We start from the raw sequence: 20737 nt of genomic DNA on the forward strand, positions 1-20737 counted from the left end.
ATTTTTCAGCATGCTTTTATACAGACAGAAGCAAGAAGGTTACATAAAGCGGCCGAGGCAGCAAGTACAGATTAGTTACGTTTTTTCCAAAGTTTGGCCCTGACTGACTTTAGACCTTTTGATATTGTCCCATTCCCAGAACAGCAGGTGTCTGTTTGTTCTTTATGCTTATCGGAGTTCCCCTCAGCCATCCTCCCAACCTCTGCTTGTAGCTACATTTTCTTAACCCTTGATGCTCCAGCTCCCCACACCACCACAAGGGGAAGAGCAGGCACGCAGGCACACGACCCTCACAACGAGGGTGCCTAGGGCTGCCACTCTCCTCCCGCGGGCGGGACCCTGGGCGGGGCTCGGAGCCCACCGGCACCGGTGCTCCGGAGACCCTGGCGGCCCGCCCCGGGGGCTTCGAGGGTGACTGCCAAAGCCCGGGCACTGCCTCCTTAGCGGAGCCCAGCCCCGGGCACGACCACACACCGGTGGAGAAGCTGCCACCTCAACACAGCCTCAGTGCGTCCGTCCCAGTCCGTGTCCCAGCCTGTGCGTCCCTCCCCCTCAACCTCCACCCCCTGTCCGTCTGGCTCTGTGACATGCCTGTTGGGCTGTGGCTCTCGCTCAGGAGCTCTCTCCCCGCGTGCCAGCCCCCTCTTTCTCTGTCTCTGTCCGAGTCTCTCTGTATGTCTAGATACATACATGCACATATACGTGTATATTTCCATCGCGCTGCCTCCTCCTCCTCCTCCCGTTCTGTCTGTCGGTCCCTGTCCTGCGGGGACTCTAGTCCCTCTGCCCGCACAAGAACGCAGGATATGGCCAGGCCAAGAAGAAACACCAACGGAGCCATGGATAGGGGGCTCATAGCACCATTTCTCACAGGCGGCTGGCTCGGAGACGCAGCAAGCCGGAGCCGCACGATCCCCAACCTGCCGGCCGCTTCTCTGCCAACCAACCGACCCACCAACCGACCGACACACCAAGCCGGCCAACTGCAATCCGCGCCCCTCTGCAATTTGCAGTCCACCATCCGCGCTTCCTTGCTTGGCCACCGCAGCTGTACGGGTGGCCCATGGCCAAGTGGCAACAGCTGACGGCCAAGCGGTCACAGCTGATGACCGTGCACCACCCGAGGCAGCACCCCTCCACGCGAGGCCCAGGGCCTGGAAACGGCTCTCTGGGACTCTGTCCCCACAGTCCCCGTCTGTCTCTCTCCGCCTCTCTCTTGCTCCGTCTCTGGCCTTCTCTCATCCTCTCTCTCACCTCCCTGGGTCAGGCGAGGTGACGTGTAGCCAGTGAAGAGACCGGAGATCGGGTGGGCCGCTGGTCGCTGACGAGGGGCGAGGGCCCAGACGGAAGGCTGTGTGACGAAGGGTGACGGCAGACTGGAGCTGCTGCACCCTGGTGGCACGGGTGGCTCCCCGTGGCTTTGGGCCAGTCGGTGGGGCCGGCCAGTGCCAGGGCCAGGGTCGCGCGTGCCTAGGGCCGGAGGGGCCTGAGAGGACCCTGCGACGCCCTCGCTTGCCATGAGCGGGGGACCGCAGAGCAGCCAGGCGGGTCTGGGGAGGTGGGGCTGGGGGTGGGGGTGAGCGGGGTTGGGGTGGGGGGGCGGGGTGTAAGCCGTTCGGGGCCCGGGGAGTCCCAGGATGCCAGGGCGCCGAGACTTCTGTCACCGTCAGGGAAGTGACAGAGGCCCGTGGAGCCACGGGTGACGCGAAGGGGCCTCGCTGCGGGCCAAGAGTAGCCCGCCGCCCAGGCCGGCGGCGTCCGGAGGAGGCGGGGAGCCGGACTGGGGGGGGGACGCGGTGCTGGCAGAGCCGGCAGCGGGTCGATGCTCGCCACCGGAGCTGCGCATCTGCATGGCGCGCGTTCACGAGGCAGGCCGGGTGCAGGCTCTTGGGGCGCGGGGTTCCGTGTCCCAGCGTCTCCGGCCATACCACCCTGAACGCGCCCTATCTCCTCTAATCTGGGGAGTAAGCAGGGAGGGGCCTGGTTAGTACTTGGATGGGAGACCGCCTGGGAATACCGGGTGCTGTAGGCTTTTTGCTCGCCTCTCCTTTTGCGCCGCCGTCCCGGCGTGGCTCCCTCCGAACCCCTGGCGCCCCTTGTCCCTCTGCAGCCGCCCAGCCCGCCGAAGGTCCCCCTGACCAGCGGCGTGTCCGCCGCCCGGACGTACAACCTGGCAGTCCGGGTCGCACGCTAGGCTTGTCGGCCCGGGCTCCCCCCCATACCCTCTTCTTAGTCCTCTTCGCTCCCGCAGGCCGTCAGGCCGCACCCGTTCGCTGAGCCGCGGTCGCCGTCGCCGCCAGCACCGCGCTGCCCGCTACTGCCGCCAGCGCTGACCTCGCCCCCGCCCCCGCCCCCGTCGCCGCCGCCTTCACCTCGCTCGCGGCCACCGCCGCCATCGCCGCGCTGCCTCCCGCTCCCCGCCCCGCCGCCGCCGCCGCCGCCGCTGCGCCGCCGCCGCCGCCGCCACCGCCATCACCGCGCTCCCCACCGCAGTGGACGCCAGCTCTGCCCTCGCCGCCGCTGCCGCGGGCTCCTCCCACAACTCCCAAACACAGGGCTGCCTGCTGGCGACCAGCGTTGGGGATGCGTTCGGGGTGGGCCTGGTGGCGGTAGGGGGGCGGGGTGTATTCCGGTCGGGTCCCAGGGAGTCCCAGAATGCCAGAGTTCCACGACTTCTGTCACCATCAGGGTAATGGCAGAGTCCCGTGGAGCCACGGATGGCGCGAAGGGGCCTCGCGCGCCAGATTCGTCCGGAGGAGGCGGGGAGCAGGCGGGAGGTGAAGCGCTAGCGGAGCCGGTCAGCAGGGAGATGCTCGCCACCCGAGCGACCCAGCTGCATGGCGTGCGCTCACGAGGCAGGCCGGGAGCAGGCTCTTGGGGCGCCGGGAGCCGGGTCCCAGCGTCTACGGCCATACCACCCTGAACGCGCCCGATCTCGTCTGATCTCGGAAGCTAAGCAGGGTCGGGCCTGGTTAGTACCTGGATGGGAGACCGCCTGGGAATACCGGGTGCTGTAGGCTTTTGCTCGCCTCTCCTTTTGCGCCGCCGCCCCGGCGTGGCTCCCTCCGAACACCTGGCGCCCCTTGCCCCTCTGCAGCCGCCCAGCCCGCCGAAGGTCCCCCTGGCCAGCGGCGGGTCAGCCGCCCGGCACTACAAGCTCGCAGCCCGGGCCGCACGCCAGGCCCGTCGGCCCCGGCTCCCCCCCACACCCTCTTCTCCGTCCTCTTCGCTCCCGCAGGCCGACAGCCCGCAGCCCTTCACCGAGCCGCGGTCGCCGCCGCCGCTGCCGCCATCGCCGCGCTCCCTCCCGCTCCCCGCCCCCGCCGCCCCCAAAGCCCAAGCCCAGGGCTGCCTGCCGGCGCTGGCCTCCACCAGGCTTTCTCCATCCCAGGACGTGCCGGTCCTTCGCACCTCGGCCCGAGCCCAGGGGACGACCATCCCTGTGCCTGCACCTGGGCCCCGAGACACAGGATCGGCGTGTCCTCCGGCAAACGGGATGCCCACCCGCCCCGCCCCACCGGAGGCCTCTGTCTCTGCTGGCCGGCACCTCGCCCCACACCCCCGCGCGCGCGCCCCCTCACGTCTCCCACAAGAGCCAGGAGCCCTCCGTTCCCGCCGGCCGCGGTGGCCCCGACACACAGGGGAAAGAGAGCCGGGACAAACCAGGGGACGGAGGGAGCAGCACCCCAACACCCCGCACGCCCTCGGACTCCAGGAGAGACCACCATGTCGGAGCCTGCCGACGAGACGAACGGTTCCTGAAGTGCGGAGTGAGGATTGAGAAAAAATTGGACAAGAGACAAAGATGGGATCGGGAGGGCGAGCGGTTCTGACTAGACTGCTGCGCCTGCTTGATTTTTCAGCATGCTTTTATACAGACAGAAACAAGAAGGTTACATAAAGCGGCTGAGGCAGCAAGGACAGATTAGTTACGTTTTTCCAAAGTTTGGCCCTGACTGTCTTTAGACCTTTTGATATTGTCCCATTCCCAGAACAGCAGGTGTCTGTTTGTTCTTTATGCTTATCGGAGTTCCCCTCAGCCATCCTCCCAACCTCTGCTTGTAGTTACATTTTCTTAACGCTTGATGCTCCAGCTCCCCACAATTCCCCCTTGTTTAGTTTTTGAGATCGTGCCTGGCTTAGGTGGTCAGTACAGACCTTCTCACTTACCCGTCATTGGATATCCTTCACCAAAGCGATCGACTCCTGTCTTAGGTCGTAAGACATCCACTGATCATTACCCGTCATTGGCTACCGATCTCCTTTGGGGTTAGACAGGGGCAGTGGCTTTTGGTCTATCAGCCATGTGGAGCCTTATTTTGTGAATTTCTCCATCAATATCTGTGACTATCCCCATCACAGCTTTTGTGATGCAGGGGAGGAAACATAGTATCAGGAGGATCACAACAAGCGGAATTACAAGGGGGGCCATAATTCGAAGCATTGAAGAGTATGATGGAAATACATTGTGAAAACTAGAGACAAGTTTGTTGAGAGTATCAGCTATATCGGTGTTTAAAGGAGAGGTCTCTTGCAGTGTCAAGACCTCTTTATGAAACTGGATAAGATCAAGAGTAACATTTTTTCTTACACTGTCTGTGAGACTCATACCTCATAGCAGAAAAAATGTTTATTCCAATCACCCTTTGTCTGTTAACAGCCGAAGCATGAAGTCCCATGATGTCTTACCTTCTCAGGGTCAAGTCACTCATATTGTAACAGCTCTGTTGAGATAAGTGGAGAGAACTGATCTTCATTGCCCTCATGACTTCTCTCACAATCAGGTGAGAGAGGAAAGCCAGAGACAGCAGTGGCTTTTGCCAGGCAGGGGGAAGGGGAGGAAAGGCTCCTTTTTGGGTCTTCTAAGGCAGCTCATTGGGGGTCCCCACTCGGTTCCGCCTGGCTTAGGTTGTATCTCCCGTGAGATATCTTACCCGTCTTTGGCTGCAAACCATCTTCTGGGGACCAGACAGAGAGACATAAGGTGTAAACACAAGAATGGAACAGAGTCCCAGAAAGGCACAGTCTTACAGACTCTTCTTTCCTTAAGGAAAGACATGGGGGAACAGTCGGCTAGGCTGTTGTGTGACTACATCTCCCCCTTTTTTGTTTTTGAAGCATGAGAAACACAGAACGTGTAGTTGTTTCACTTACAGCCCGTCGGAGGGCTATTTGTCCACATCTGAGGACTATGTAAAATAAACAGAACAATAAACAGAAGAGCAATATCCCCAGCAAAAACCCTCTACCCAAAGTCTTTATCCATTTAACAGGGTCTGAAGTGGACAGTCCTTCTGCGGCTGCGGAAAGTGAGAGCTTTTCCACACCCTAGGGGCGTGGATGGGTATCTCTAGATGTCTTCTCTTCTGTGGGCTGTCGTTCATGGTATGGTTTAACACCGACCAGGAATTCACAAAGGTTTTTCTTCCGGACCTGGAGAAATACAAGCAAAGCCTCTTCCCCGTGTTATCTCGCGGGGAGAAGTAGGATCAGCTTCCCCACGTAACATTTTAAACAAAGGTTGTAATTCACCGGTTGTCAACCGCAACTGAGGTCTAATCCAGTTAATGTCTCCCAGTAGCCTTTGGAAATCATTTGATGTTTTTAAACAATCTCGCCGGATTTGTATTTCTTGAGGCACAACGGCCTGAGGCATTAAGCAATATCCCAGATAAGAGTAAGGAGGCACTTGCTGAATTTTTTCTGGGGCTATAACTAGCCCATAATCGTGGAGCTTTTTTTGTAAATGAGCAAAAGCAGCAAGCAACTTTGGTTCACAAGAGTGGGCAAGAAGTATGTCATCCATGTAGTGGATGATGTAAATATCTGGAAATGTCCTTCGGGTAGGTTTTATTGCAGCTGATACAAATTTTTGACATAGTGTAGGGCTACTAGCCATTCCCTGAGGTAGCACTAGCCAATGCTATCTCTTAAAAGGTTCTTGTAAATTAACGGAAGGAACACGGAAAGCAAATCTGGGGCAGTCATCAGGATTTAAAGGTATAGTATAAAAACAATCTTTGCAGTCCAAAACAATTTTATATGTGTTTTTTGGTATGGCTGCAGGACAGGGCAAGCCTGTCTGTAAGGCTCCCATTAATTTCATGGTTTTATTAACTTTTTGTAAATCTTGTAATAATCTCTATCTACCAGATTTTTTTTTTTTTTTTTTTTTTTTTTTAAATAACAAACATGGGAGAATTCCCGGGAGAATTGGAGGGGGCAATGTGTCCCTTTTTAAGTTGCTCCTGTACTAGCAGCTTGGCGGCTTGAATCTTTTTTCTGTTGATAGGGGCCTCGGGCAGTGGATCTAGCCCTGCAACTACACTTGGAGGAGAGCTTAATTGTAACCTAGGCTTCTATTCTGATTGAGATTCTAATAAAGGCCCAGTCTGTTGAGCCTGGACTAATTGCATTTGAACAGAGAGGGAAGTGAGTGCAGCTTGTAATCTTTGCCCCTCTGCTTCCAAGGGGGATCCAGTTTGGGTTGATCATTTTCAGAGTATGTGATTCCCTCGTGTCTAGGATCGATCACATCCCTAACCAAATTCCATAAGGAAAAAGTATCTACTGGTACTTCAGAGGGTCCATGAGCATCATAATATCCCTGTAAACGCTCTCTCACCTTTTCCCAAGTTTCTAAGTTTAAAGTCCCTTCTTCGGGGGAACCAGGGACATATTTGTACTACAAATTCTAAAAATCGAAGCAACTGTGCTTCACTGGTTTTAACTCCTCTAGCTTTTAGCATGCTCCTTAACATGTGAGTAAACAGCCTTTTACTGTGACCCTGTCCCATTTTATTTTACTCCCGACTATGGTATCTCACCGCTTTCACTAACCTTATTCGACGCGTCTCATTTGCAAGCGGAGTCCTTCACTGATTCCCCAGTATTCAGGTCCCTGTTCGGGCGCCACTTGTCGGAGCCTGCCGACGAGACGAACGGTTCCTGAAGTGGGGAGTGAGGATTGAGAAAAAATTGGACAAGAGACAAAGATGGGATCGGGAGGGCGAGCAGTTCTGACTAGACTGCTGCGCCTGCTTGATTTTTCAGCATGCTTTTATACAGACAGAAGCAAGAAGGTTACATAAAGCGGCCGAGGCAGCAAGTACAGATTAGTTACGTTTTTTCCAAAGTTTGGCCCTGACTGACTTTAGACCTTTTGATATTGTCCCATTCCCAGAACAGCAGGTGTCTGTTTGTTCTTTATGCTTATCGGAGTTCCCCTCAGCCATCCTCCCAACCTCTGCTTGTAGCTACATTTTCTTAACCCTTGATGCTCCAGCTCCCCACACCACCACAAGGGGAAGAGCAGGCACGCAGGCACACGACCCTCACAACGAGGGTGCCTAGGGCTGCCACTCTCCTCCCGCGGGCGGGACCCTGGGCGGGGCTCGGAGCCCACCGGCACCGGTGCTCCGGAGACCCTGGCGGCCCGCCCCGGGGGCTTCGAGGGTGACTGCCAAAGCCCGGGCACTGCCTCCTTAGCGGAGCCCAGCCCCGGGCACGACCACACACCGGTGGAGAAGCTGCCACCTCAACACAGCCTCAGTGCGTCCGTCCCAGTCCGTGTCCCAGCCTGTGCGTCCCTCCCCCTCAACCTCCACCCCCTGTCCGTCTGGCTCTGTGACATGCCTGTTGGGCTGTGGCTCTCGCTCAGGAGCTCTCTCCCCGTGTGCCAGCCCCCTCTTTCTCTGTCTCTGTCCGAGTCTCTCTGTATGTCTAGATACATACATGCACATATACGTGTATATTTCCATCGCGCTGCCTCCTCCTCCTCCTCCCGTTCTGTCTGTCGGTCCCTGTCCTGCGGGGACTCTAGTCCCTCTGCCCGCACAAGAACGCAGGATATGGCCAGGCCAAGAAGAAACACCAACGGAGCCATGGATAGGGGGCTCATAGCACCATTTCTCACGGGCGGCTGGCTCGGAGACGCAGCAAGCCGGAGCCGCACGATCCCCAACCTGCCGGCCGCTTCTCTGCCAACCAACCGACCCACCAACCGACCGACACACCAAGCCGGCCAACTGCAATCCGCGCCCCTCTGCAATTTGCAGTCCACCATCCGCGCTTCCTTGCTTGGCCACCGCAGCTGTACGGGTGGCCCATGGCCAAGTGGCAACAGCTGACGGCCAAGCGGTCACAGCTGATGACCGTGCACCACCCGAGGCAGCACCCCTCCACGCGAGGCCCAGGGCCTGGAAACGGCTCTCTGGGACTCTGTCCCCACAGTCCCCGTCTGTCTCTCTCCGCCTCTCTCTTGCTCCGTCTCTGGCCTTCTCTCATCCTCTCTCTCACCTCCCTGGGTCAGGCGAGGTGACGTGTAGCCAGTGAAGGGACCGGAGATCGGGTGGGCCGCTGGTCGCTGACGAGGGGCGAGGGCCCAGACGGAAGGCTGTGTGACGAAGGGTGACGGCAGACTGGAGCTGCTGCACCCTGGTGGCACGGGTGGCTCCCCGTGGCTTTGGGCCAGTCGGTGGGGCCGGCCAGTGCCAGGGCCAGGGTCGCGCGTGCCTAGGGCCGGAGGGGCCTGAGAGGACCCTGCGACGCCCTCGCTTGCCATGAGCGGGGGACCGCAGAGCAGCCAGGCGGGTCTGGGGAGGTGGGGCTGGGGGTGGGGGTGAGCGGGGTTGGGGTGGGGGGGCGGGGTGTAAGCCGTTCGGGGCCCGGGGAGTCCCAGGATGCCAGGGCGCCGAGACTTCTGTCACCGTCAGGGAAGTGACAGAGGCCCGTGGAGCCACGGGTGGCGCGAAGGGGCCTCGCTGCGGGCCAAGAGTAGCCCGCCGCCCAGGCCGGCGGCGTCCGGAGGAGGCGGGGAGCCGGACTGGGGGGGGGGGACGCGGTGCTGGCAGAGCCGGCAGCGGGTCGATGCTCGCCACCGGAGCTGCGCATCTGCATGGCGCGCGTTCACGAGGCAGGCCGGGTGCAGGCTCTTGGGGCGCGGGGTTCCGTGTCCCAGCGTCTCCGGCCATACCACCCTGAACGCGCCCTATCTCCTCTAATCTGGGGAGTAAGCAGGGAGGGGCCTGGTTAGTACTTGGATGGGAGACCGCCTGGGAATACCGGGTGCTGTAGGCTTTTTGCTCGCCTCTCCTTTTGCGCCGCCGTCCCGGCGTGGCTCCCTCCGAACCCCTGGCGCCCCTTGTCCCTCTGCAGCCGCCCAGCCCGCCGAAGGTCCCCCTGACCAGCGGCGTGTCCGCCGCCCGGACGTACAACCTGGCAGTCCGGGTCGCACGCTAGGCTTGTCGGCCCGGGCTCCCCCCCATACCCTCTTCTTAGTCCTCTTCGCTCCCGCAGGCCGTCAGGCCGCACCCGTTCGCTGAGCCGCGGTCGCCGTCGCCGCCAGCACCGCGCTGCCCGCTACTGCCGCCAGCGCTGACCTCGCCCCCGCCCCCGCCCCCGTCGCCGCCGCCTTCACCTCGCTCGCGGCCACCGCCGCCATCGCCGCGCTGCCTCCCGCTCCCCGCCCCGCCGCCGCCGCCGCCGCCGCTGCGCCGCCGCCGCCGCCGCCACCGCCATCACCGCGCTCCCCACCGCAGTGGACGCCAGCTCTGCCCTCGCCGCCGCTGCCGCGGGCTCCTCCCACAACTCCCAAACACAGGGCTGCCTGCTGGCGACCAGCGTTGGGGATGCGTTCGGGGTGGGCCTGGTGGCGGTAGGGGGGCGGGGTGTATTCCGGTCGGGTCCCAGGGAGTCCCAGAATGCCAGAGTTCCACGACTTCTGTCACCATCAGGGTAATGGCAGAGTCCCGTGGAGCCACGGATGGCGCGAAGGGGCCTCGCGCGCCAGATTCGTCCGGAGGAGGCGGGGAGCAGGCGGGAGGTGAAGCGCTAGCGGAGCCGGTCAGCAGGGAGATGCTCGCCACCCGAGCGACCCAGCTGCATGGCGTGCGCTCACGAGGCAGGCCGGGAGCAGGCTCTTGGGGCGCCGGGAGCCGGGTCCCAGCGTCTACGGCCATACCAGCCTGAACGCGCCCGATCTCGTCTGATCTCGGAAGCTAAGCAGGGTCGGGCCTGGTTAGTACCTGCATGGGAGACCGCCTGGGAATACCGGGTGCTGTAGGCTTTTGCTCGCCTCTCCTTTTGCGCCGCCGCCCCGGCGTGGCTCCCTCCGAACACCTGGCGCCCCTTGCCCCTCTGCAGCCGCCCAGCCCGCCGAAGGTCCCCCTGGCCAGCGGCGGGTCAGCCGCCCGGCACTACAAGCTCGCAGCCCGGGCCGCACGCCAGGCCCGTCGGCCCCGGCTCCCCCCCACACCCTCTTCTCCGTCCTCTTCGCTCCCGCAGGCCGACAGCCCGCAGCCCTTCACCGAGCCGCGGTCGCCGCCGCCGCTGCCGCCATCGCCGCGCTCCCTCCCGCTCCCCGCCCCCGCCGCCCCCAAAGCCCAAGCCCAGGGCTGCCTGCCGGCGCTGGCCTCCACCAGGCTTTCTCCATCCCAGGACGTGCCGGTCCTTCGCACCTCGGCCCGAGCCCAGGGGACGACCATCCCTGTGCCTGCACCTGGGCCCCGAGACACAGGATCGGCGTGTCCTCCGGCAAACGGGATGCCCACCCGCCCCGCCCCACCGGAGGCCTCTGTCTCTGCTGGCCGGCACCTCGCCCCACACCCCCGCGCGCGCGCCCCCTCACGTCTCCCACAAGAGCCAGGAGCCCTCCGTTCCCGCCGGCCGCGGTGGCCCCGACACACAGGGGAAAGAGAGCCGGGACAAACCAGGGGACGGAGGGAGCAGCACCCCAACACCCCGCACGCCCTCGGACTCCAGGAGAGACCACCATGTCGGAGCCTGCCGACGAGACGAACGGTTCCTGAAGTGCGGAGTGAGGATTGAGAAAAAATTGGACAAGAGACAAAGATGGGATCGGGAGGGCGAGCGGTTCTGACTAGACTGCTGCGCCTGCTTGATTTTTCAGCATGCTTTTATACAGACAGAAACAAGAAGGTTACATAAAGCGGCTGAGGCAGCAAGGACAGATTAGTTACGTTTTTCCAAAGTTTGGCCCTGACTGTCTTTAGACCTTTTGATATTGTCCCATTCCCAGAACAGCAGGTGTCTGTTTGTTCTTTATGCTTATCGGAGTTCCCCTCAGCCATCCTCCCAACCTCTGCTTGTAGTTACATTTTCTTAACGCTTGATGCTCCAGCTCCCCACAATTCCCCCTTGTTTAGTTTTTGAGATCGTGCCTGGCTTAGGTGGTCAGTACAGACCTTCTCACTTACCCGTCATTGGATATCCTTCACCAAAGCGATCGACTCCTGTCTTAGGTCGTAAGACATCCACTGATCATTACCCGTCATTGGCTACCGATCTCCTTTGGGGTTAGACAGGGGCAGTGGCTTTTGGTCTATCAGCCATGTGGAGCCTTATTTTGTGAATTTCTCCATCAATATCTGTGACTATCCCCATCACAGCTTTTGTGATGCAGGGGAGGAAACATAGTATCAGGAGGATCACAACAAGCGGAATTACAAGGGGGGCCATAATTCGAAGCATTGAAGAGTATGATGGAAATACATTGTGAAAACTAGAGACAAGTTTGTTGAGAGTATCAGCTATATCGGTGTTTAAAGGAGAGGTCTCTTGCAGTGTCAAGACCTCTTTATGAAACTGGATAAGATCAAGAGTAACATTTTTTCTTACACGGTCTGTGAGACTCATACCTCATAGCAGAAAAAATGTTTAGTCCAATCACCCTTTGTCTGTTAACAGCCGAAGCATGAAGTCCCATGATGTCTTACCTTCTCAGGGTCAAGTCACTCATATTGTAACAGCTCTGTTGAGATAAGTGGAGAGAACTGATCTTCATTGCCCTCATGACTTCTCTCACAATCAGGTGAGAGAGGAAAGCCAGAGACAGCAGTGGCTTTTGCCAGGCAGGGGGAAGGGGAGGAAAGGCTCCTTTTTGGGTCTTCTAAGGCAGCTCATTGGGGGTCCCCACTCGGTTCCGCCTGGCTTAGGTTGTATCTCCCGTGAGATATCTTACCCGTCTTTGGCTGCAAACCATCTTCTGGGGACCAGACAGAGAGACATAAGGTGTAAACACAAGAATGGAACAGAGTCCCAGAAAGGCACAGTCTTACAGACTCTTCTTTCCTTAAGGAAAGACATGGGGGGACAGTCGGCTAGGCTGTTGTGTGACTACATCTCCCCCTTTTTTGTTTTTGAAGCATGAGAAACACAGAACGTGTAGTTGTTTCACTTACAGCCCGTCGGAGGGCTATTTGTCCACATCTGAGGACTATGTAAAATAAACAGAACAATAAACAGAAGAGCAATATCCCCAGCAAAAACCCTCTACCCAAAGTCTTTATCCATTTAACAGGGTCTGAAGTGGACAGTCCTTCTGCGGCTGCGGAAAGTGAGAGCTTTTCCACACCCTAGGGGCGTGGATGGGTATCTCTAGATGTCTTCTCTTCTGTGGGCTGTCGTTCATGGTATGGTTTAACACCGACCAGGAATTCACAAAGGTTTTTCTTCCGGACCTGGAGAAATACAAGCAAAGCCTCTTCCCCGTGTTATCTCGCGGGGAGAAGTAGGATCAGCTTCCCCACGTAACATTTTAAACAAAGGTTGTAATTCACCGGTTGTCAACCGCAACTGAGGTCTAATCCAGTTAATGTCTCCCAGTAGCCTTTGGAAATCATTTGATGTTTTTAAACAATCTCGCCGGATTTGTATTTCTTGAGGCACAACGGCCTGAGGCATTAAGCAATATCCCAGATAAGAGTAAGGAGGCACTTGCTGAATTTTTTCTGGGGCTATAACTAGCCCATAATCGTGGAGCTTTTTTTGTAAATGAGCAAAAGCAGCAAGCAACTTTGGTTCACAAGAGTGGGCAAGAAGTATGTCATCCATGTAGTGGATGATGTAAATATCTGGAAATGTCCTTCGGGTAGGTTTTATTGCAGCTGATACAAATTTTTGACATAGTGTAGGGCTACTAGCCATTCCCTGAGGTAGCACTAGCCAATGCTATCTCTTAAAAGGTTCTTGTAAATTAACGGAAGGAACACTGAAAGCAAATCTGGGGCAGTCATCAGGATTTAAAGGTATAGTATAAAAACAATCTTTGCAGTCCAAAACAATTTTATATGTGTTTTTTGGTATGGCTGCAGGACAGGGCAAGCCTGTCTGTAAGGCTCCCATTAATTTCATGGTTTTATTAACTTTTTGTAAATCTTGTAATAATCTCTATCTACCAGATTTTTTTTTTTTTTTTTTTTTTAAATAACAAACATGGGAGAATTCCCGGGAGAATTGGAGGGGGCAATGTGTCCCTTTTTAAGTTGCTCCTGTACTAGCAGCTTGGCGGCTTGAATCTCTTTTCTGTTGATAGGGGCCTCGGGCAGTGGATCTAGCCCTGCAACTACACTTGGAGGAGAGCTTAATTGTAACCTAGGCTTCTATTCTGATTGAGATTCTAATAAAGGCCCAGTCTGTTGAGCCTGGACTAATTGCATTTGAACAGAGAGGGAAGTGAGTGCAGCTTGTAATCTTTGCCCCTCTGCTTCCAAGGGGGATCCAGTTTGGGTTGATCATTTTCAGAGTATGTGATTCCCTCGTGTCTAGGATCGATCACATCCCTAACCAAATTCCATAAGGAAAAAGTATCTACTGGTACTTCAGAGGGTCCATGAGCATCATAATATCCCTGTAAACGCTCTCTCACCTTTTCCCAAGTTTCTAAGTTTAAAGTCCCTTCTTCGGGGGAACCAGGGACATATTTGTACTACAAATTCTAAAAATCGAAGCAACTGTGCTTCACTGGTTTTAACTCCTCTAGCTTTTAGCATGCTCCTTAACATGTGAGTAAACAGCCTTTTACTGTGACCCTGTCCCATTTTATTTTACTCCCGACTATGGTATCTCACCGCTTTCACTAACCTTATTCGACGCGTCTCATTTGCAAGCGGAGTCCTTCACTGATTCCCCAGTATTCAGGTCCCTGTTCGGGCGCCACTTGTCGGAGCCTGCCGACGAGACGAACGGTTCCTGAAGTGGGGAGTGAGGATTGAGAAAAAATTGGACAAGAGACAAAGATGGGATCGGGAGGGCGAGCAGTTCTGACTAGACTGCTGCGCCTGCTTGATTTTTCAGCATGCTTTTATACAGACAGAAGCAAGAAGGTTACATAAAGCGGCCGAGGCAGCAAGTACAGATTAGTTACGTTTTTTCCAAAGTTTGGCCCTGACTGACTTTAGACCTTTTGATATTGTCCCATTCCCAGAACAGCAGGTGTCTGTTTGTTCTTTATGCTTATCGGAGTTCCCCTCAGCCATCCTCCCAACCTCTGCTTGTAGCTACATTTTCTTAACCCTTGATGCTCCAGCTCCCCACACCACCACAAGGGGAAGAGCAGGCACGCAGGCACACGACCCTCACAACGAGGGTGCCTAGGGCTGCCACTCTCCTCCCGCGGGCGGGACCCTGGGCGGGGCTCGGAGCCCACCGGCACCGGTGCTCCGGAGACCCTGGCGGCCCGCCCCGGGGGCTTCGAGGGTGACTGCCAAAGCCCGGGCACTGCCTCCTTAGCGGAGCCCAGCCCCGGGCACGACCACACACCGGTGGAGAAGCTGCCACCTCAACACAGCCTCAGTGCGTCCGTCCCAGTCCGTGTCCCAGCCTGTGCGTCCCTCCCCCTCAACCTCCACCCCCTGTCCGTCTGGCTCTGTGACATGCCTGTTGGGCTGTGGCTCTCGCTCAGGAGCTCTCTCCCCGTGTGCCAGCCCCCTCTTTCTCTGTCTCTGTCCGAGTCTCTCTGTATGTCTAGATACATACATGCACATATACGTGTATATTTCCATCGCGCTGCCTCCTCCTCCTCCTCCCGTTCTGTCTGTCGGTCCCTGTCCTGCGGGGACTCTAGTCCCTCTGCCCGCACAAGAACGCAGGATATGGCCAGGCCAAGAAGAAACACCAACGGAGCCATGGATAGGGGGCTCATAGCACCATTTCTCACGGGCGGCTGGCTCGGAGACGCAGCAAGCCGGAGCCGCACGATCCCCAACCTGCCGGCCGCTTCTCTGCCAACCAACCGACCCACCAACCGACCGACACACCAAGCCGGCCAACTGCAATCCGCGCCCCTCTGCAATTTGCAGTCCACCATCCGCGCTTCCTTGCTTGGCCACCGCAGCTGTACGGGTGGCCCATGGCCAAGTGGCAACAGCTGACGGCCAAGCGGTCACAGCTGATGACCGTGCACCACCCGAGGCAGCACCCCTCCACGCGAGGCCCAGGGCCTGGAAACGGCTCTCTGGGACTCTGTCCCCACAGTCCCCGTCTGTCTCTCTCCGCCTCTCTCTTGCTCCGTCTCTGGCCTTCTCTCATCCTCTCTCTCACCTCCCTGGGTCAGGCGAGGTGACGTGTAGCCAGTGAAGGGACCGGAGATCGGGTGGGCCGCTGGTCGCTGACGAGGGGCGAGGGCCCAGACGGAAGGCTGTGTGACGAAGGGTGACGGCAGACTGGAGCTGCTGCACCCTGGTGGCACGGGTGGCTCCCCGTGGCTTTGGGCCAGTCGGTGGGGCCGGCCAGTGCCAGGGCCAGGGTCGCGCGTGCCTAGGGCCGGAGGGGCCTGAGAGGACCCTGCGACGCCCTCGCTTGCCATGAGCGGGGGACCGCAGAGCAGCCAGGCGGGTCTGGGGAGGTGGGGCTGGGGGTGGGGGTGAGCGGGGTTGGGGTGGGGGGGCGGGGTGTAAGCCGTTCGGGGCCCGGGGAGTCCCAGGATGCCAGGGCGCCGAGACTTCTGTCACCGTCAGGGAAGTGACAGAGGCCCGTGGAGCCACGGGTGGCGCGAAGGGGCCTCGCTGCGGGCCAAGAGTAGCCCGCCGCCCAGGCCGGCGGCGTCCGGAGGAGGCGGGGAGCCGGACTGGGGGGGGGGACGCGGTGCTGGCAGAGCCGGCAGCGGGTCGATGCTCGCCACCGGAGCTGCGCATCTGCATGGCGCGCGTTCACGAGGCAGGCCGGGTGCAGGCTCTTGGGGCGCGGGGTTCCGTGTCCCAGCGTCTCCGGCCATACCACCCTGAACGCGCCCTATCTCCTCTAATCTGGGGAGTAAGCAGGGAGGGGCCTGGTTAGTACTTGGATGGGAGACCGCCTGGGAATACCGGGTGCTGTAGGCTTTTTGCTCGCCTCTCCTTTTGCGCCGCCGTCCCGGCGTGGCTCCCTCCGAACCCCTGGCGCCCCTTGTCCCTCTGCAGCCGCCCAGCCCGCCGAAGGTCCCCCTGACCAGCGGCGTGTCCGCCGCCCGGACGTACAACCTGGCAGTCCGGGTCGCACGCTAGGCTTGTCGGCCCGGGCTCCCCCCCATACCCTCTTCTTAGTCCTCTTCGCTCCCGCAGGCCGTCAGGCCGCACCCGTTCGCTGAGCCGCGGTCGCCGTCGCCGCCAGCACCGCGCTGCCCGCTACTGCCGCCAGCGCTGACCTCGCCCCCGCCCCCGCCCCCGTCGCCGCCGCCTTCACCTCGCTCGCGGCCACCGCCGCCATCGCCGCTCTGCCTCCCGATCCCCGCCCCGCCGCCGCCGCCGCCGCCGCTGCGCCGCCGCCGCCGCCGCCGCCACCGCCATCACCGCGCTCCCCACCGCAGTGGACGCCAGCTCTGCCCTCGCCGCCGCTGCCGCGGGCTCCTCCCACAACTCCCAAACACAGGGCTGCCTGCTGGCGACCAGCGTTGGGGATGCGTTCGGGGTGGGCCTGGTGGCGGTAGGGGGGCGGGGTGTATTCCGGTCGGGTCCCAGGGAGTCCCAGAATGCCAGAGTTCCACGACTTCTGTCACCATCAGGGTAATGGCAGAGTCCCGTGGAGCCACGGATGGCGCGAAGGGGCCTCGCGCGCCAGATTCGTCCGGAGGAGGCGGGGAGCAGGCGGGAGGTGAAGCGCTAGCGGAGCCGGTCAGCAGGGAGATGCTCGCCACCCGAGCGACCCAGCTGCATGGCGTGCGCTCACGAGGCAGGCCGGGAGCAGGCTCTTGGGGCGCCGGGAGCCGGGTCCCAGCGTCTACGGCCATACCACCCTGAACGCGCCCGATCTCGTCTGATCTCGGAAGCTAAGCAGGGTCGGGCCTGGTTAGTACCTGGATGGGAGACCGCCTGGGAATACCGGGTGCTGTAGGCTTTTGCTCGCCTCTCCTTTTGCGCCGCCGCCCCGGCGTGGCTCCCTCCGAACACCTGGCGCCCCTTGCCCCTCTGCAGCCGCCCAGCCCGCCGAAGGTCCCCCTGGCCAGCGGCGGGTCAGCCGCCCGGCACTACAAGCTCGCAGCCCGGGCCGCACGCCAGGCCCGTCGGCCCCGGCTCCCCCCCACACCCTCTTCTCCGTCCTCTTCGCTCCCGCAGGCCGACAGCCCGCAGCCCTTCACCGAGCCGCGGTCGCCGCCGCCGCTGCCGCCATCGCCGCGCTCCCTCCCGCTCCCCGCCCCCGCCGCCCCCAAAGCCCAAGCCCAGGGCTGCCTGCCGGCGCTGGCCTCCACCAGGCTTTCTCCATCCCAGGACGTGCCGGTCCTTCGCACCTCGGCCCGAGCCCAGGGGACGACCATCCCTGTGCCTGCACCTGGGCCCCGAGACACAGGATCGGCGTGTCCTCCGGCAAACGGGATGCCCACCCGCCCCGCCCCACCGGAGGCCTCTGTCTCTGCTGGCCGGCACCTCGCCCCACACCCCCGCGCGCGCGCCCCCGCACGTCTCCCACAAGAGCCAGGAGCCCTCCGTTCCCGCCGGCCGCGGTGGCCCCGACACACAGGGGAAAGAGAGCCGGGACAAACCAGGGGACGGAGGGAGCAGCACCCCAACACCCCGCACGCCCTCGGACTCCAGGAGAGACCACCATGTCGGAGCCTGCCGACGAGACGAACGGTTCCTGAAGTGCGGAGTGAGGATTGAGAAAAAATTGGACAAGAGACAAAGATGGGATCGGGAGGGCGAGCGGTTCTGACTAGACTGCTGCGCCTGCTTGATTTTTCAGCATGCTTTTATACAGACAGAAACAAGAAGGTTACATAAAGCGGCTGAGGCAGCAAGGACAGATTAGTTACGTTTTTCCAAAGTTTGGCCCTGACTGTCTTTAGACCTTTTGATATTGTCCCATTCCCAGAACAGCAGGTGTCTGTTTGTTCTTTATGCTTATCGGAGTTCCCCTCAGCCATCCTCCCAACCTCTGCTTGTAGTTACATTTTCTTAACGCTTGATGCTCCAGCTCCCCACAATTCCCCCTTGTTTAGTTTTTGAGATCGTGCCTGGCTTAGGTGGTCAGTACAGACCTTCTCACTTACCCGTCATTGGATATCCTTCACCAAAGCGATCGACTCCTGTCTTAGGTCGTAAGACATCCACTGATCATTACCCGTCATTGGCTACCGATCTCCTTTGGGGTTAGACAGGGGCAGTGGCTTTTGGTCTATCAGCCATGTGGAGCCTTATTTTGTGAATTTCTCCATCAATATCTGTGACTATCCCCATCACAGCTTTTGTGATGCAGGGGAGGAAACATAGTATCAGGAGGATCACAACAAGCGGAATTACAAGGGGGGCCATAATTCGAAGCATTGAAGAGTATGATGGAAATACATTGTGAAAACTAGAGACAAGTTTGTTGAGAGTATCAGCTATATCGGTGTTTAAAGGAGAGGTCTCTTGCAGTGTCAAGACCTCTTTATGAAACTGGATAAGATCAAGAGTAACATTTTTTCTTACACGGTCTGTGAGACTCATACCTCATAGCAGAAAAAATGTTTAGTCCAATCACCCTTTGTCTGTTAACAGCCGAAGCATGAAGTCCCATGATGTCTTACCTTCTCAGGGTCAAGTCACTCATATTGTAACAGCTCTGTTGAGATAAGTGGAGAGAACTGATCTTCATTGCCCTCATGACTTCTCTCACAATCAGGTGAGAGAGGAAAGCCAGAGACAGCAGTGGCTTTTGCCAGGCAGGGGGAAGGGGAGGAAAGGCTCCTTTTTGGGTCTTCTAAGGCAGCTCATTGGGGGTCCCCACTCGGTTCCGCCTGGCTTAGGTTGTATCTCCCGTGAGATATCTTACCCGTCTTTGGCTGCAAACCATCTTCTGGGGACCAGACAGAGAGACATAAGGTGTAAACACAAGAATGGAACAGAGTCCCAGAAAGGCACAGTCTTACAGACTCTTCTTTCCTTAAGGAAAGACATGGGGGGACAGTCGGCTAGGCTGTTGTGTGACTACATCTCCCCCTTTTTTGTTTTTGAAGCATGAGAAACACAGAACGTGTAGTTGTTTCACTTACAGCCCGTCGGAGGGCTATTTGTCCACATCTGAGGACTATGTAAAATAAACAGAACAATAAACAGAAGAGCAATATCCCCAGCAAAAACCCTCTACCCAAAGTCTTTATCCATTTAACAGGGTCTGAAGTGGACAGTCCTTCTGCGGCTGCGGAAAGTGAGAGCTTTTCCACACCCTAGGGGCGTGGATGGGTATCTCTAGATGTCTTCTCTTCTGTGGGCTGTCGTTCATGGTATGGTTTAACACCGACCAGGAATTCACAAAGGTTTTTCTTCCGGACCTGGAGAAATACAAGCAAAGCCTCTTCCCCGTGTTATCTCGCGGGGAGAAGTAGGATCAGCTTCCCCACGTAACATTTTAAACAAAGGTTGTAATTCACCGGTTGTCAACCGCAACTGAGGTCTAATCCAGTTAATGTCTCCCAGTAGCCTTTGGAAATCATTTGATGTTTTTAAACAATCTCGCCGGATTTGTATTTCTTGAGGCACAACGGCCTGAGGCATTAAGCAATATCCCAGATAAGAGTAAGGAGGCACTTGCTGAATTTTTTCTGGGGCTATAACTAGCCCATAATCGTGGAGCTTTTTTTGTAAATGAGCAAAAGCAGCAAGCAACTTTGGTTCACAAGAGTGGGCAAGAAGTATGTCATCCATGTAGTGGATGATGTAAATATCTGGAAATGTCCTTCGGGTAGGTTTTATTGCAGCTGATACAAATTTTTGACATAGTGTAGGGCTACTAGCCATTCCCTGAGGTAGCACTAGCCAATGCTATCTCTTAAAAGGTTCTTGTAAATTAACGGAAGGAACACGGAAAGCAAATCTGGGGCAGTCATCAGGATTTAAAGGTATAGTATAAAAACAATCTTTGCAGTCCAAAACAATTTTATATGTGTTTTTTGGTATGGCTGCAGGACAGGGCAAGCCTGTCTGTAAGGCTCCCATTAATTTCATGGTTTTATTAACTTTTTGTAAATCTTGTAATAATCTCTATCTACCAGATTTTTTTTTTTTTTTTTTTTTTTTTTTAAATAACAAACATGGGAGAATTCCCGGGAGAATTGGAGGGGGCAATGTGTCCCTTTTTAAGTTGCTCCTGTACTAGCAGCTTGGCGGCTTGAATCTTTTTTCTGTTGATAGGGGCCTCGGGCAGTGGATCTAGCCCTGCAACTACACTTGGAGGAGAGCTTAATTGTAACCTAGGCTTCTATTCTGATTGAGATTCTAATAAAGGCCCAGTCTGTTGAGCCTGGACTAATTGCATTTGAACAGAGAGGGAAGTGAGTGCAGCTTGTAATCTTTGCCCCTCTGCTTCCAAGGGGGATCCAGTTTGGGTTGATCATTTTCAGAGTATGTGATTCCCTCGTGTCTAGGATCGATCACATCCCTAACCAAATTCCATAAGGAAAAAGTATCTACTGGTACTTCAGAGGGTCCATGAGCATCATAATATCCCTGTAAACGCTCTCTCACCTTTTCCCAAGTTTCTAAGTTTA

At 57.7% G+C, this 20737-nt stretch overlaps 3 non-coding genes and 3 pseudogenes across 3 annotated transcripts; all 6 read left to right on the forward strand.

Moving 5' to 3' along the window:
• Positions 1-1914: 1914 nt before the first annotated feature.
• LOC148757668 (5S ribosomal RNA) lies at positions 1915-2032 on the forward strand (annotated as a pseudogene).
• An 869-nt stretch (positions 2033-2901) lies between these two features.
• On the forward strand, positions 2902-3020 carry LOC148757669 (5S ribosomal RNA). The gene has a single exon (XR_016021860.1). It is a non-coding gene; the product is annotated as a 5S ribosomal RNA (ribosomal RNA).
• Positions 3021-8960: 5940 nt separating this feature from the next.
• Positions 8961-9078, forward strand: LOC148757670 (5S ribosomal RNA; annotated as a pseudogene).
• An 869-nt stretch (positions 9079-9947) lies between these two features.
• Positions 9948-10066, forward strand: LOC148757671 (5S ribosomal RNA). Its single transcript, XR_016021832.1, has one exon. It is a non-coding gene; the product is annotated as a 5S ribosomal RNA (ribosomal RNA).
• Positions 10067-16000: 5934 nt separating this feature from the next.
• Positions 16001-16118, forward strand: LOC148757672 (5S ribosomal RNA; annotated as a pseudogene).
• An 872-nt stretch (positions 16119-16990) lies between these two features.
• Positions 16991-17109, forward strand: LOC148757673 (5S ribosomal RNA). The gene has a single exon (XR_016021861.1). It is a non-coding gene; the product is annotated as a 5S ribosomal RNA (ribosomal RNA).
• Positions 17110-20737: the final 3628 nt, after the last annotated feature.

The sequence above is a fragment of the Rhinolophus sinicus genome, chromosome 7, assembly GCF_057876585.1.
Source record: "Rhinolophus sinicus isolate RSI-liver-muscle chromosome 7, RSI-T2T, whole genome shotgun sequence".
Lineage (NCBI taxonomy): Eukaryota > Metazoa > Chordata > Mammalia > Chiroptera > Rhinolophidae > Rhinolophus > Rhinolophus sinicus.